The sequence below is a fragment of the Centroberyx gerrardi genome, chromosome 5 (genome assembly GCF_048128805.1).
Source record: "Centroberyx gerrardi isolate f3 chromosome 5, fCenGer3.hap1.cur.20231027, whole genome shotgun sequence".
In the NCBI taxonomy this organism is placed as follows: Eukaryota; Metazoa; Chordata; class Actinopteri; order Beryciformes; family Berycidae; genus Centroberyx; species Centroberyx gerrardi.
In genome coordinates, this window is record NC_136001.1 from 2,828,707 (window position 1) to 2,844,797 (window position 16,091).

The window sequence follows — 16,091 nt, forward strand, 5'->3', positions numbered from 1 at the left end:
TATCAGTGCTATGGGCTGGATAGATAATAGTCTCTCTGACCTAATGACACCGTCAGCTCAGCCAAAACCAACAGACTGGTTGACTTTTGAGGTGTTGTTTTTAATATCCTACTTGGCAGGTGATGCATATATTGAGGAAGTTTTTTATGAACTCAACCTTGAAACTATTTATTGCTGCAATGATGTGATTGTGTTTATATGCCAATTGCTCTTTCCTTCCATGTAAAGTTTGGTGAATAGATTCAGTGAGAGACAAAAACAAAGCTGGTGCCAGTAAAGACACACCAACCCAATAATCTGATAATACATTCAATGATTACCAAAGGTGGAAAGATGAAATATTCAAGCAGAGATACTGCTACATCTGTTCCATTTCACCTACCGGTCCAGAAAACTACTCAGCTAAAATATAAAGCAGCTCACTGAAAAATACTCAAGTACTTCAATTAGTATTTAAACTTTCTGTGTATATTTAACTGGTCTTTATTTGCCCAAGGACTGGCAATGGTTTCATATCAACAAAGCAACAGTATCATATGGGAGGTACACTCCAGAACTGACTGTTTTACTGTAAACACCAAACTCACCAGTAAGAGTTGGAGTAAATAGTTTCTGTTCACCTTAATATTGGTATTCTAACTCCGGTCCAAAATTTAGAAACCTATAATTTGCTAAGACATCATAAACAAATAACAGTATAAAATGGAGATGCATGGCATAAACTTTAAACAAGTGACAGTGGTGGCTTGTGGCCCGGCTGGATTGGCAAACACTGAACTGAAACTCATTGCAAAGTTGAGGTGATTGAATGTACATATGCTAAATGCCTCCTGACAATTAGGTAGACGATATACTGCAGAGCAAATAGACACTCCACTGTGTTCAATAGGCCTGTCAAGGTGTCATGTTACATGTGGTGAGCTGCAGTTTTCTGTATTGCTGTAAACTACTGAGGCGGGCTTGATGTGACTCAATGTTGCCACCTAGTGGCCAGTGAAGGTAACTTTTCAATACTACTACTACTGCTACTGCTTCTACTAAAGCTACTGCTGCTACTACTACTACTGCTACCACTACAACTGCAATTAATATTAATGGCAGCAAATTCTGACACCTACAAAGAACTTGTCAATATTTTTTTATCGAATAAAAAAGCATGCAAATGTCTTATTTTTAATATTTTCATTAGGGTTCCTTCACCGTTCCAGTTTCACAATTCTCTTTCTCAAAACCTAAATTTCTTGTGTTCAGTATGATTTACACCGCTAGTTGTTTTGCCCCCACTAATTCAGCCATAGCACTCTGTAGATGAGGATTATTCCTCACAGCAACAAATATCAGTTTAGTTTGGTCTAAAGTCACAGAAAATGTGTAGCTGTACAACAATATTTTTCCATACTTTCCCAAACTTTTTATGCAATTTCAAGACCTGGAAATTACCCAATTCTTTTTCCATATATTTTCAGGCTTTCCAGACCTGTGTAGGAACTGTTTAATCTAAATAAATGTCCATTTTGTTACTCTATGACTGATTGCTATAACATAGTAGTGATTCAACCTATAGCCAGTTCATGAAAGCTTTACCATTTGCTGTTCTAAACACCTGGTGTCTGGTAGCTCTTTCCTGGGAAAGTGCGCCAGAGGATTTTTCCCAAGAAAGACCACAAGGAAGTGATAGCGTTTTATGTTTCCGCTTTACTTGGAATAAACAGAGAAAGAACTGGGTAGTTTGGATTTAGGATTAATTTATTCGCACCAAGCAAGAAAAACAATAAAGACAATTCACTAGCAAGGACCACACCATCAACAAAATGCGTTTAAATGATTTATTGGAAAAGAGATTGATGAGCGTAGTTTCTGCTTGCTGCATGTGTTGTGGGGAGGCTTCGTAGGGAATCCACCGCAGCGCCCGGGCGACGACGGACCCCCTCAGGACCCTAAGAGGGGGAGGAAGGAGAGGAAGAACAGGAAGAAAGAATAGGGGGGGGGGGGGGCGCAGAATACGAGAGCGAAAGGGGAAGAGAGGGTTATGTTGGTATTTAAGGGATGCCAGAAGAGGCGCAGTTGAGGTATGGTCCTGCTCCTGAAACTCGCTAGATAAGCTTCAATACAAAACAAAACAAAAGGGCAAGTTAGCATGATAGCCACCATGGCTGAACAAAGAAAAGAGCTCCACCTACAGAAACTCAAACTTCCTCAACAGACAATGCAAGTTAAAAGACGTCACAGTACTGGACACACTGTTTGATTGACAGGTGATCTAAGGGCAGTGCAGTGCAGAAACACCACAGCAATAAGTGCTTCGCACCAAGCACAGATCCTGTACAGACCCACGGCGTGTGTGTACAATTCAATTCAATGAAGCATTATGACACGGTTATCGGTTAAATAATTCCACTAACATCACTTAGGTACCACAGATAATAACGTTACCTAACGTTAAAGTTTACAAGGCAATGGAAGACGTGGATGTATGTAAATTAACGGCAGAGAATGGGGCTCGGTGTGTGTGGGAGCAATGCTCGGCTAGCGCGACAAATTTATCGGTAAAATAACCTATTCCACGTTTATCGGTTATATTACCTATTCAACCAACGTCACATACCACAGGTAATAACGTTACCTACCGTTTAGGTTTGCAGGAAAAAGCAATCTTAAAGCAACTTAAACAAGAAACAAACAAGAGAAATGACAACTTAAGTTCAATCCATAGCGGTTAATGCATTGAAAGAATTTAAAATAATAGTATTTATTTTATGTTGTTTCGATATAATTTCCTGTATTCATCTATATGTGTATGTATATATATATGTGTATGTGTATGTATGTGTGTATGTATGTATGTATATGTATATGTATATGTATATGTATGTGTATGTATGTATGTATATATATATATATATATATATACATTTTTTTTTTTTTTTTTTTTTTTTTTTTAATGCACATACCTGTATTCATTACTCATTCATATTCCCTTTTTATGTATCTTTTTATTTTATTTCATTTATCTCTTTTCTTTTTTTGTGCCTTAAGTCTTGTGTTGTTTGATTGTATGTTTGTCTGAAGGAAACAATAAAAACTGTAATTAAAAAAAAGAAAGAATTTAAAATTTTACAACATTTTTAATTTTACCCAAACGTTTGTGTACCACTGGTGTCCTCAAAGAGAAGATGGAAAGTTTCAGTAGGCATGGGCAGATGTGACATCAGAAAACAATTTTCACATCATCCCATCCAGCCGTCACCTCTGGAATTTCAGCCTACAATGCCATGGCAAACAACCTCTCCACGTTTTCCCCCAAATTTCACAATGTCACTCACAGCCCCTCCCCTTTCCATCACATCGAGGTGGAGGAAAGTTCGGCTATAGGAATGTTGCCAGGCAGGTTTTTTTGTTCTTGTCAAGACACCAGCTTTCATGGCCTACAGGCTCACCGGCAAATAATTTCATCACTTCTTACTCCTACTCTTTTTTTTTTTCCCCTCCCTTCATTACTCTTCTACACCTGGGCTGTTGCTTAGTGTTGGGGTTTTCCACACAAAGAGCTTTAAAAAGAGGCAGAAGAGTGATTCCATACAGCAGTGTGGTAACGTGAAGAGGCGTGCTCACCTTTGTGTGTGTGTGTTGAGAGTAATAGGTGACAATTGATGTAAATATATTAGTTATGTTTGTGTTTGTGTGCTGAGACTAATAGAAATCCAGTAAGAAATCCAAATACCTGACCGAATAACCACTTCTCTGTTAATAATAAACTTTATATTTATTTATTTATATAGCACAAAACAGAAAATTCGAAGTAATAAACAGGCAGTAAAAAGAAACAGACATATCAAAAAAAGCAATAGTGAGAAAAAATAAAAGAAATTATAAATCATTAATAATATTAGTTTTATTATTACAAGAATAAGGATAAAAATGTGATAAAAAATGTATTAAAAAATAAAATAAAATAAGTAGTAGTAGTTGTACTGTAGTATCTTTAGTACAGAAGAGGATTAGGGCCACATGTAAAAAATGTATTTGAGGTCTGAGTTTAAAGTCAGAATTTTGAGAAAAAGGTCAGAACTCAGAATTCTGACTTTAATCTCAGAATTCTGACTTTGTGGCCCTAATCCTCTTCCATACTTTAGAGACAGATTTTTCTCAATGAAATGTATTTATTTATTTAAAGCACGACTCACTGCCAGACAGGTGGACAGCTGTAAACTGAGGTCTCTCAGATCAGACATACTAGGTAATTGATTCACTAGCCTCCCTTTTCTCACTCTGTAATTCTCTACTCCCACACATGTCTGACAATAAGTTATTGAGGAATCCCCCTTGGTAAGTTACTGTAGGGACACTCCAAACCTAAACCCCTTCCTTTTATATCCTAAGAATACCCAACTTTGGACCTTAAAATCTTTTTTTATATTTTTTTAATATTTTTTAGTAGTAGGAGAAATGTCAGTGGTTCTAGGTATATTGAGAAGGAAACCAAATTTCCTTATTTCTTCTTAATTAACCCCTTAATGTAATACCGTAACATATTCTTACTTTATTTTAAAGTGAAATATGTTGAAAACGATTAGGACAAAACTACTGAATTTCGTCCTTATGTTTCTTAACACATTCTTACTTTGTCACTTACTTTTTTATCTAATGTCTGTACTTTACCCCTTAATTTGTGTTAATTTTAAGGGATTTCAAATATGAAATTTGCTTTAGGAGTAAAAACTACTGCATTTGCCCATTTGCATTTTACCTTAAGAGTGGGAGGTGGCGGTGGAAAGAGGATGAGAAAGGAATGAAAGAGATGATGAAAAACAGCAGAGACCAAAACAGAAACTGGCCTGAGGGATAAAAAAAGAGAGGGAATTAAGTTTGCTCAGTAACCCTCCACCCCCACCCTCCACCATTCCCTGGTTAATGTTTAAACAGTGGAGTTATTTATACTCGGTAGGTATCATGTTAATAGTCATATAACTACATGTCAAATTATGTGATCTGTCACATATACACACATGCTGTGTCAGACAGCAGGCTTGTCTATAGTAATTACACATTGTGATTCATTTCTGATGGAGGATGTTCAAAAACTAAAGACCTGTTTAGAAAGTATGACTTCGACACTGCCCGATATATCTCTAAGGCGTGGGAAAGAAGGAAGGAATCCTTATTTATTTTGAATTCTGAATGAGATATTGGATACTACGATACTGAACTTCATTGTTTGTAATGTAATTTGAAAAGAAATTGTAGATGGACAACATGCATTCTGTGTTTTCATCATTGTACCTTTTGTTTGATCACTTTGTTTCATTTACAGTGTCTTGTAAGCCTATGTGGGCTGGGCACCAGTAGGGTGTATGAGACTATAATAAAAAATTAAATCAAAATCATCAAAATCAAATCAATCTAAAGGCTACTCCCCTAGCTCTGCACTATATTAGGGCTGCTATTCAATGATTCAGTTTAATCAGCTGATACCACTGATGAAGTGTGAAACTTCCTCTAGGACCAGTACAGGAAGATGAGTATATTTCTGGACTAATGGGGAAAACCAAAGAGTTTACCTTCAGCTGGGTCGAGTCAATTCCAAGATCATGTCATTAAACAGCCTTCCTGATGCAATGATATAGAGACAATACTATTGACTGAAATATTGTTACCAATCAGAATAGCAGCCCCTCTATGTTTGTTCATCTATTGACAGTTTTTACTGTGCTCTCTTTGATATTGCTTCACAGAATTGATATGACGACTGGCGGACTCGGGGGGGGGGGCACCTGGTGCCCCAATGGTTGAAAAAGCGTCGCTAAAGTGCCCTCTAGAGTGGCGAAAACGAGAGGAAGCTGCCCTTCACATGGGAAAAAAATGATTGAGTGCCCTCTAGGGTGCCCCTTCATGCAATAAATTATGATGATGTGCCCTCTAGAGCAAGAAAATTCGATAACGTGTTTTAATGAGTGCCCTTCTAGTGGAGAAAACGTGATGTAGTGCCCTATAAGGTGCCCTTACAATGGTCTAAACTTGACGTTCCCTATGGGTGCCCTTACAATGGAAAAGGGTGCTGTTATGAAGTGCCCTTTATGCCGCCCCTACATGACAATGTCCCAAAGGGTGCCCTTTCTAATAGAGAAAATGGGATGCAGTGCTGTATAGGGGACTCCTACAGGTGAGAAAACATGATGAAGTGCCCAATTAGGTGCTCCTCTAATGGAGAAGTGCCCCTCCAGTGGATAAAATGTGATGCAGTGCTGTAAAGGGTGTCCCTACATGCGTGAGAATGTGGGGAAGTTTCCTAATGGATGCCCCTCCAGTGGAGAAAATGTGATGTGGTGCCATATAGGTGCCCTTACAATGGGATAAACTTGAGGTTCCCTACAGGTGCCTTTCTGATAAAAAACTCACGAAGTGCCCTCTTATATGCCCTTCCAAGTGAGAAAACACAATGTAGTGCCCTTGCAATGGAGAGAAAAAATCCCAGTGAAGAAAATGAGATGCAGTGCCCTACAGTCTCCCCTACAACGTGCCCTCTCTAGGGCAGGCTTTCCCAAAGTGGGTGCCGTGACGGCAGTCTAGGGGTGCCGCCAAATACTTTGATAAGATTTTGAATTTACCTCTCAAACCCTGCTTACATTCAAAACACATTGTATGGCGGGCGCCCCGGTGGCTCACCAAGTAGAGCGCGTACCATATAAGGCTCAGTCCAGCTGCATGTCCTCCCCTCTCTCTCTCCCATACCTTCCTGTCTCTCTCTCACACTATCTCTGTCAATAAAGCATAAAATGCCTAAAAAAAAAAAATCTGAAAAAAAAAAACAAAAAAAAAACCCACATTGTATGGCCGCTAACAAATCTTTTCTGCGTTTTTGCAAGGGGCCGATAGGTTAGATTATGTTAGGTTAACTGTATTTGATAGTAAAAGACGAAGTAAATTGTTGCCAACGATGACACAATAAAGTTTAAAATACTCATTCTCATTGTTAAAAACTGTCATCTATTCCATCCATTTAAATTTTCAGTTTTAGCCACACCCCCTCTAGAATGTTCAGATGTCAGAGGGGGCTTAATACAGTCTGAGCTGTAACCCTGACATCCTGCTACAGTGTGTGAGGTAGGTAATACAGCAAGCTTTCTTTGAAGTTGTAAAGATTGAGTTTTACCAATGATGCATTACTAAATACTAATGTATGTACACTGCAAGTGCTTTTATAGATAGCTGCAATATATATCTCTTGATAAATTCCACTCTGCTGCACAAGACAGTTGTCAACAATTGTATCTCTCCAAGTAAGCTTGGAATAGTTTTCAGACTATAACAACTGTTTGAATGCATTTAAAAAAAAAAAGTATATTCCAGGGTTTCATTACAGAGTAAGATTACCAGGTTAGACCCTTTCACACCACCACTTCTACCTTTTACCCAGGTCATTTGTTATGTGGTGACTGCTGTAAGCAAGGAACCCTAACCCTTTGTGTACCGGGTCAGCTGCGAGTGTGTCATTTTTGGTGTTAGAGGACCACAAATGCCTTGTTTAGAGCCACCAAAACCCTGGGGCCGGCCCTGCTACCAGATCACCATTCAGCCCTGTACTTGTGTATCTGGCCTCAAAGTTGAGATAGGTTAGGAAAACAATACTTCAAATTGATGTACAACCGTTAAAGATCAACAAGATACAATGCAGATTTTTGCGAGTGCAAAATAAATGTAAACTTAAAAATGAAGTCCAGTCTTTAATCCAGGCAAGTTTAACCTTCCATGACCTCAGTCACCTACTCTAAAAGTGACTGTTTCTATTACTCTTATTTATATCACTCTTATTCCTATGTAGGTAATATGCTTCCTTTGTGGGAAATATTGTAATTACAGAGATTTTCTATGATACACCGAATAGCCAAGATCCAAGATGTGACATTTAGGGGACGGATAGTGAGAAAGTGGTAAAAGTATAATAATTAGTATTGTTGTATGCTTCTATTTTCATTCTTTGAGTAACTTGAGAATAGCTGCAAATAATATTTACCCAATAGTTTATTTACACTGCTACAAAATGTGTAATAAATATGCAATAGCTTTTGGGTAATTCATTAAAAAATAAATTATATGCCTAATGCACATTTTTTTTCAAAAAAGTTACAATTTTTTTTTACTACAGGTGCATTTTGTTATTATTTCCCCACCAAAAGCACCGACTTCCCATCTCGGAAGTAGGAGTTTACGAGGGGGCCTTGAAAGCAGTATACCTCAGAATGGTGGTAAGTGCTGTAAATGTACAACATGTCAATGTAAATGTACATTGTAGTGTATTATATTATTGTTATTGTATATATTGTTTTTTGTTCAGTAATATCTGTTCCTGATGAAGCCCCTTTGAGGACTGAATCATTTCTTAATTGCTTTCTGCTGTCTAATTTTCCAAATAAACTGATAAACTTAAGGAAATATTAGGAATTATTGTTTCGTTTTGAGATAAACAAGCCCCTATCATCCTGCTGTGCGTTCACTGGCCCATGAACAGAAGGTATATGAAGAAATAAATACCAATCTCTACGAACCAGTAATCCCTAAAAATATCCTTATACATTTTCATTAATTTACATTAATTCACCCCTTAATTCATGCAAAATACCCTTAATAATTAATAATAATTAATAACCCTTAAATAATTTATTAAGGGAGTTATTAATGGAGGAGACCCCATCGGAACCTCCTTAAACACCCCTTAATCTTGACTCCTTACTTTTCAATTTAATTAAAAATTCAGGAAGAACTTTTCCATTAATTTCCACTTAATAATCCATGCACAAAAGTCATGAAAAATCCCTTAATTACTAGTGTCTCTGTGAATCAGCACATGAATAAATCCCTTATAAACCCATGATACTAACCGTACTCTTTTAAAGCTATGTTATTTTTAATGGATAATTAATGTTTCAGGGATAAAATTAAGGGGTTTGGTTTCGTAGTGGATACAGGCTCAGATTCCTGCACCAATCACACAAAAACCACCAATTCCACTGTTGGAGAAATTCAATTCAGTAGTGATGTAATAGTTTGAGGTCAGAGGTCACCCATCACTTTTGTTTGTTTCTAATAAATGAGGAAAACGTTTCTTTATCATTCTGTCACCATTATGGAAAAGGCCAGTGTTGATAGATGTAGCTCCAGGTTTTGGCCACAAGAGGTCGCTGACGTGTTGTGATGGAGTTGTAGTAGTGGATTTTATTTGAGCTATTGAGTGATTTCAGCTATTGACTATTTAGGATTGATGCCTTCAGGAATCCTTCGAGGAAAACAGATCATATTACACCAATTTTAAAATCAATGCACTGACTTACAGTCAGACCAGCTTGTACTAATATACTGTTTTATATGCTTTTTATGTATTTGTCTTCATACTTAAAAATATGAACAATATGACATATATATATAATGTGGTTATCTTGTCATTACAGCCCTCTGGTCTTAGTGAGGAAATGTTGTTATCTTGTTTTTTGTCATTTGTTTAGCATAAACAAATGAAAAAACAAAGTAATCAGTACATCAATGAGGCAATATAAGGCATGCTGCCTTATATTGCACAATCTGATATATTGTCTGGTGTCTTTTGGCATTTTTTGCATCAGCTGGCTTCTTTTTGTTTTATGTTTTACCTTTTTTTGTGCAAATTATCTTTGATCTTCTATGCCGAGTTTTTTAATTTACGCATAGACGTATCAGCGTGTATAACTGTAAAACTCAATTGTAAAAAATGCAATATAGGCTCATGTGCAAGGAACATTCATTCAAATATTGGTATAATCCTACACAAATAAAATTACTGTGATTTTTAAGAGCTGCTAACCCTAAAAGAATGTCATTAGTCTGGGTTTCAGTGAGAGTTTCAGAGAGTTTTAGTGTCCCATGATGCTCTACATGCTGTTTCAGGGGCTTTTCCACCCTGACAACAATACAATTCTGGGGGGGGGGGAACAATGAATACTGGTAATGTAGTGTTGTTGTATTCTTTGAAGGGAAAAATGTCCCACTTAAATTGTTAGTTAATGTAGAGAAGCGATGGTAAATGATTAATTTCATGTTATTGTGGGTGTTAACTGTGAAGCCGGCCTTTTTTGTCCTTTTCGTTCCACTATGTTGACTGAAAATCTTTTCTCTCTCTCTCTTTTGTCTTTTTTCTTTTGTCCTTCCCAAATCCATTCTTCCTCTGTGGATATTGGATTTCTCTGGTTAGGGAGGGGTTAATCAAGCAGACAATCCTGACGTCTTATTGGTCCATGGCTTCTCTCTCTCTGCCTCTCTCTCTCTCTCTCTCTCTGTTTTCTCCTTCTGTCTCTCTCTCATTCTAATGAAAGGGGGATTGAGCAGTGCTGTGACGTTGTCGCCTCCCTCCGCCCATTCACACTTGCCCTCTCTCTGTCTCTCTCTCCCCTTGCTTTCATCTCCTCCGCTCGCAGGGTGACTGACGGTCGAGATGGGTGGTCATGTGATGTTTTAATACCCGGGGATTTTCTACCGGGCATGCTCTGTTTCATCCCTCCATCCCTCCCTCCCTACATCCATCCCTTCCTGAAGAGAGGTTGCCTGTTATTGTCCTGCATCCAGTCAGTCAGGCATCTCTCTCTCTCTTTCTGGATGTGTAGTTAGCAGACAGTGATGCTCTACCATAACTCTGATTGGTGGATGTGTGGTGTGTTAGACTACTAACCTGTCACACGCACACTGACACACACACACACACACACTGGTATACATGTGCAGTAGCTACAGAAGGCGACAGAGACGTGGCAAGCATCGGTACAGGTGGCTGGTAAGTAACATGCTTAGTGTTTGTCTTTCTGTGTGTGTGTGTCTGTGTGTGTGCATGTATGTGTGTTTGCATATGTGTGTGTGTGTGCGTGTGTGTGTGTGTGAGGATTGCTATCCCCCAAGATAATGTAATTTACCTGGGGTTCTCTTTTTTTATTATGGCCAGATTACTAAAAGGGAAGCAGCCCACCCACTTTGGATTAGACCCTTGATCCATATTGTGTGCATGTGTGTATGTGTGTGTGTATGTGTGCGCACCACTGATAAAGATACAATGTATTCTAGCATGTCGATTCGCCTCGAGGTAAACAAAGAATTATTTGTCCAGTGTGTGTGTGTGTGTGTGTGTGTGTGTGTATGTATGTGCCATGAGAATACAAATCTATTATTTGCTTTATCATCCGCCCCTTTTAATTTAATGGTCATCCAATGTCTGTCTGCCTTGAGTGTTTATTTGCTGAATCTTCATCAGCTATTGATGAAATGATTATTGATATATCAGCTTAAAACATGATGTATTGATTGTGGTTTTGCCTGCAGTGGCTCAATATATTTTTATATACAGTATATATTTTGGCATTTCTGCTGTTTTGGACTGAATACATTGACCAATAGGAGAGATAGTGGAAAGAGAGAAGGCATAATACCTGTAAAGTCAGATTCAACTCAACGGTGTTATCAGCCTGAGTCCACCCATCCACAGAGCACCCTTAATTTTGTCTTTGGGTGGTGGGTGTTGGTGGCATGTGGGTGGCATTTGTTGGCTATAGTATTCAAAGCCAGTCTGGCAAGAAAGACCTGGCATCAGCGGTGGGGGGCTTGGTGCAGACTGGCTTCTTCTGGTGGGCTGACCAACTCCAGGAGCTTTTGGACACAGACACACACACACATAAACACTCAAGCAAAAGCTTACGTCCTGCAAACAACTGTGTAGTTGTGCGAGTGTGTGAAAATAAAGTTGCATCTCGCATGAGTTTGATGGCTTGAAAAATCAGCAGTGAAATTGACGAGACGACATGCAGCAGCAGAAAGCAGCAGGGAAACAGATCCAGCCATTATGATTAGTGTTTTTGTTTGACATTTTTCTATAGTCCAGTTATTATGAGTAGTGGTTTGTTTGACATCTTTCTATAGTCCAGTAATTATGATTAGTGGGTTTATTTGACATCTTTCTTGATGGGACAGTTTCGATTAGTTGAAACTAGAGTCTGATTGGCTTTAGCTGTACCACTTTAGGTGAATTCTTCACCAAAAGTTAGAACAATTCAACACTAGTGACCACCTTTTTACCCATTAAAGGGAAATTGCAAAGTCTCACTCCATTTGCCTCCTTCTATTGACTTTACATGCATTGACATGGTCTCTAATTTTATTTTGAATATTTAAATATGAAATATATATTGTTTTTATATATTTTTCATGTTGTGTGTGTCAATTCCTAGATCACCAGCATTACAACCAATAGTAAGTAGAGTAACGTCCAGGTTTTACAATATTCCTGTGACCTCGATCACGTAAGAGGTAGTGCTAGGAATAGAAATCGAATAAGAGCTGGAAAATGCATGAAGACACACAAAGACACAGAGATTCTCCCATGGGTGTGTCTGCATGTCATTTGGCAGGGTGCTGCGCTAAATGCCACATGGCAGAGTTAAGCCAATCCTGGCCGATCCCACTCCAATCCTCCCAGCAGAGCTGATCAGAGGCAAAGCAGGATGAGACGGCTTTGATTCAACCCTTCAGCCCTACTGTCTGCATGAGTGTGTGTGTGTGCATGTATGTGTGTGCGCATAAGAAAGAGAGAGGGTCGTGTGTGTGAGAGAGTTGTTAGATTTTGTATAATTCATATGCATAAAGGTGTTTATCTATTTGAATGTGTGTGTGTGCATGTGTGTGGCTTAATTAAGCATTAAGCTGGATTTGTGACACTCCTCGATGGACATGTGCACGCACACACACACACACACACACACAGACACGCACACACACACACGTAAAGGGGAGGTCTCTTTGTGTCTCCCTGTGACTTCAACTTACTATTTCCAGTGTGTGTGTGTGTGTGTGTGTGTGTGTGTGTATGTGTGTGTATGTGTGTGTGGTGAGCGCTGGTATTGCCGCAGTGCTTGCTTTTCTGCACTAGCTCTCTCTCTCTCACACACACACACACACACACACTCTCTCTGACCATGTGCAGGGCTTTCAGGTTATGCTTGCCAGCTGTCAGCATCTTGGTGAAAGAAAATATAATATAATGTAATGAAAAATAATATAATGAAAAATCAAATCAAATCACCCATAATAGTTCGTTACTACAACTTAACTAGCAGTTTTGGTCGATAGTTTTCTATGCTAATGTTACATCCTCAATAAAGGATTAAGCTCATTTACAACAACAAAGTCCAACAACCCTAAATCAAACAATTTAATGTTGGAAAATGACATGACCTCATCAGGAACCCAGGAATTTGAAAATGAATCTTGCGCTAGCTAGCCAAACACTTCCACAAGCAATTTGAATTGTAGACAGATATGAAATGGAAAAAACAATTTTCCTAAGCGACTGGTCCAATGGAAAATTAACTGTGCCCAAGCAATGGCTAAATAAATAACCAGGTTAGAAAATGAGCAATATGTGGAAAGGATTGTTGTGGTATGAGTGTAGTGACATTATAAGTAAAAGTAACTGGTGAATGATAAGGTAGATTTGTATCCAAATGTAGATTACTGTGACATAGTAAACTGTCTTGTCTTTAGCCCTAGTCTCTACTCCAAAACACTCTGAGGCCACATCCACACTAATACGTTTTGTTTTAAAACAGCGTTTTAAAACGAAAACGATCTCCGTCCACACGAGCGTTTCAGAAATAATCTCCGTCCATACTAACACGCCTGAAAACGCATATCACATGACCATTCACGTACACTGGGCATGCGTGTGCCGGTGTAAACAGGAAGCAGACTCTGCAGTTGGTTGCTTAGTTGCAGAAAATACTACGGAGGAAGAACAGCAATTTACTTTAAAAAATGAACAGTTACAAATCAAAGTTTTACTACATTATGGGTCAAGAAATTTGGTCAACAACACACGTCTCACTCGTTTCCCCTCGGTTGCATTGTTGTCTGTTCTCACAGTGGCTCTGCTGGGTGGCTGGAAGTCCCTGTCGTACTGGAGAGCAGCAGCGAACGTGCGTGTCTGCGTCATTGAGTAGTGTGGACGCTAGGCATAAACGTAGCAAAAGTTATGCGTTTTAAAACGAAAACGTATTAGTGTGGATGTGGCCTGAGTTGTAGCTTGAGAAGAGTCAGCTCAGTTAACAGTGTTTTTTGGCTTTGTAGCTATAGCTAGCTAGGAAGCAAACTAAGTTAGCAAATCAACTGATGTTAATGTTAACAAGGGACTGCTAGACACTGCTAATGCTGCGCAAATCAGATGTGTTTACAAGACAGTAATAGCTGACCAGATACTATAGCTAGCTAACAAGCTGATGAAATGATCAGTTCCTAGTCAAAAACAGCACAGATTAATTTTTCATGTCTATTCAATTCTGCTGAGACAGCTAAGTTTTACGTTTAGAAACATAACCAGCTGTGCTCAGCCACTTGCCAAGAGCTGTGGACCTCCAATATGGCTGCCAGAGGTTTTTTTTTATGTAACCTGAAAGCACTCTCTCAGCCCCATCAGCCCTTCTGGCAAACATGATGAGCTTTTATGTAAGAATAGAAAATACCTATAAAAAAATACGTTATATGTTGCAATAAGTTTATACAGTAAATACTATTACATTTTATGAGTTGAATACAAAAATGGGCTGATACAGAATAGAGATTCTGTCATGTACATTACAGATTAAGTCAGTGTCCAAAGATGATATACAGTTTCTGTATATGGGTAGAGCAAGGCTACTAGGGTTAATGAATGTGTGAGTGTGTGAAGGTGAGCTGTGGTAGAAGAGTATGTGTAGAGGGGGGGATTGTGTGTGTGTGTGTGTGTGTGTGTGTGCATTACACTAAATGTCACTGTCTGCTGCCCTTCACCTTTAGCTGGCCTTATCTGTCAGCAGCCCCAGGCTAATGACATTACTGTGTGTGTGTGTGTGTGTGTGTGTGACTTGCTAACCCCCAGTCTAATGTAATTTACCGGGGTCTCTATTGTGTCCAGACTGCTGATAAGGGAGGAGCGTTGGATTACACCCTTAATCCATATCTTGCGAGTGTGTGTGTGCGTTTGTGTGTTCATATGAGTGTGTGCAGCTGACACAAGATGAAATGAATAAAGTGAATGAATGCAATGAATCACTTGTGTTTTCTAGTGTGTGTGTGTGTGTGTGTGTGTGTGTGTGTAGATGCTAAGTGTATTGTGTTTCTTATCTTGTTGATGGCTGCCATGTGGAGAGGATTAAAAGGTTATGTACCCTCTATACCCCCCACCCCCCACACGCACAAGCACATGCACACACACACACACACACACACACACACACACACACACACACACACACGTAACCATGGCAACAGCCACAAGCATGGGGCAACCCCTTTAATGTGGAGAAAGGGAAGGAGGGACAAAGGAAGGTGTGGAGGAGGGGATGTGGATGAGGAGAGATATAAGAAAAGGAGAGAGAGAGAGAGAGAGCGAGAGAGAGAGAGAGAGAGAGAAGAACAAGGTATAGAGAGGCTGGCACTTTCTACACAAGCCACTTTGTTCAGCCTGAGGCTTTCCTCTGTCCTTGAGTTGTACCTTCTTTTAACCACACCCCCACACCAAGCAGTCTGCATACAGTGTGTGTCTTACTTTGTTTGTGTGTAATATGAATATATAGCACCCCAAATATGAATATACAGCACTGCAAATATGAATATACGACACCCCAAATATAGTGGCAATATGCCACTAAGGGCAGATGACGTCCCTTTTCAAGTTGAATTCACATTTCTGGAGAGCTCTCATTACATAATGGTGTTTACATGGGCTCTGCCTTGCTCACATTATTGTCTTAACTGGATTATAATCACATTTTTGATGTGCATGTAGCTGGTTGAAGAATTTATATCAAAGTGAAACATAAGCAAGCATAAAGGGGTTTATGTGATTTTATGTGACTTTGATCTAAAAAACCCACTTGCTTCGCCTTCACTGTGCTTGATCTGTGCTTGATGATGAAAAAAGGGTTCATGGTGTAATTTCATTTATTTTATTGTTTTTTATCTTATATTTCTAATTAATACTTTTTTTTAATAGTAATTGCAACCATTGTAATCACTCTATTCCTATTTCTATTCTATTCTTCTTTGCTGAA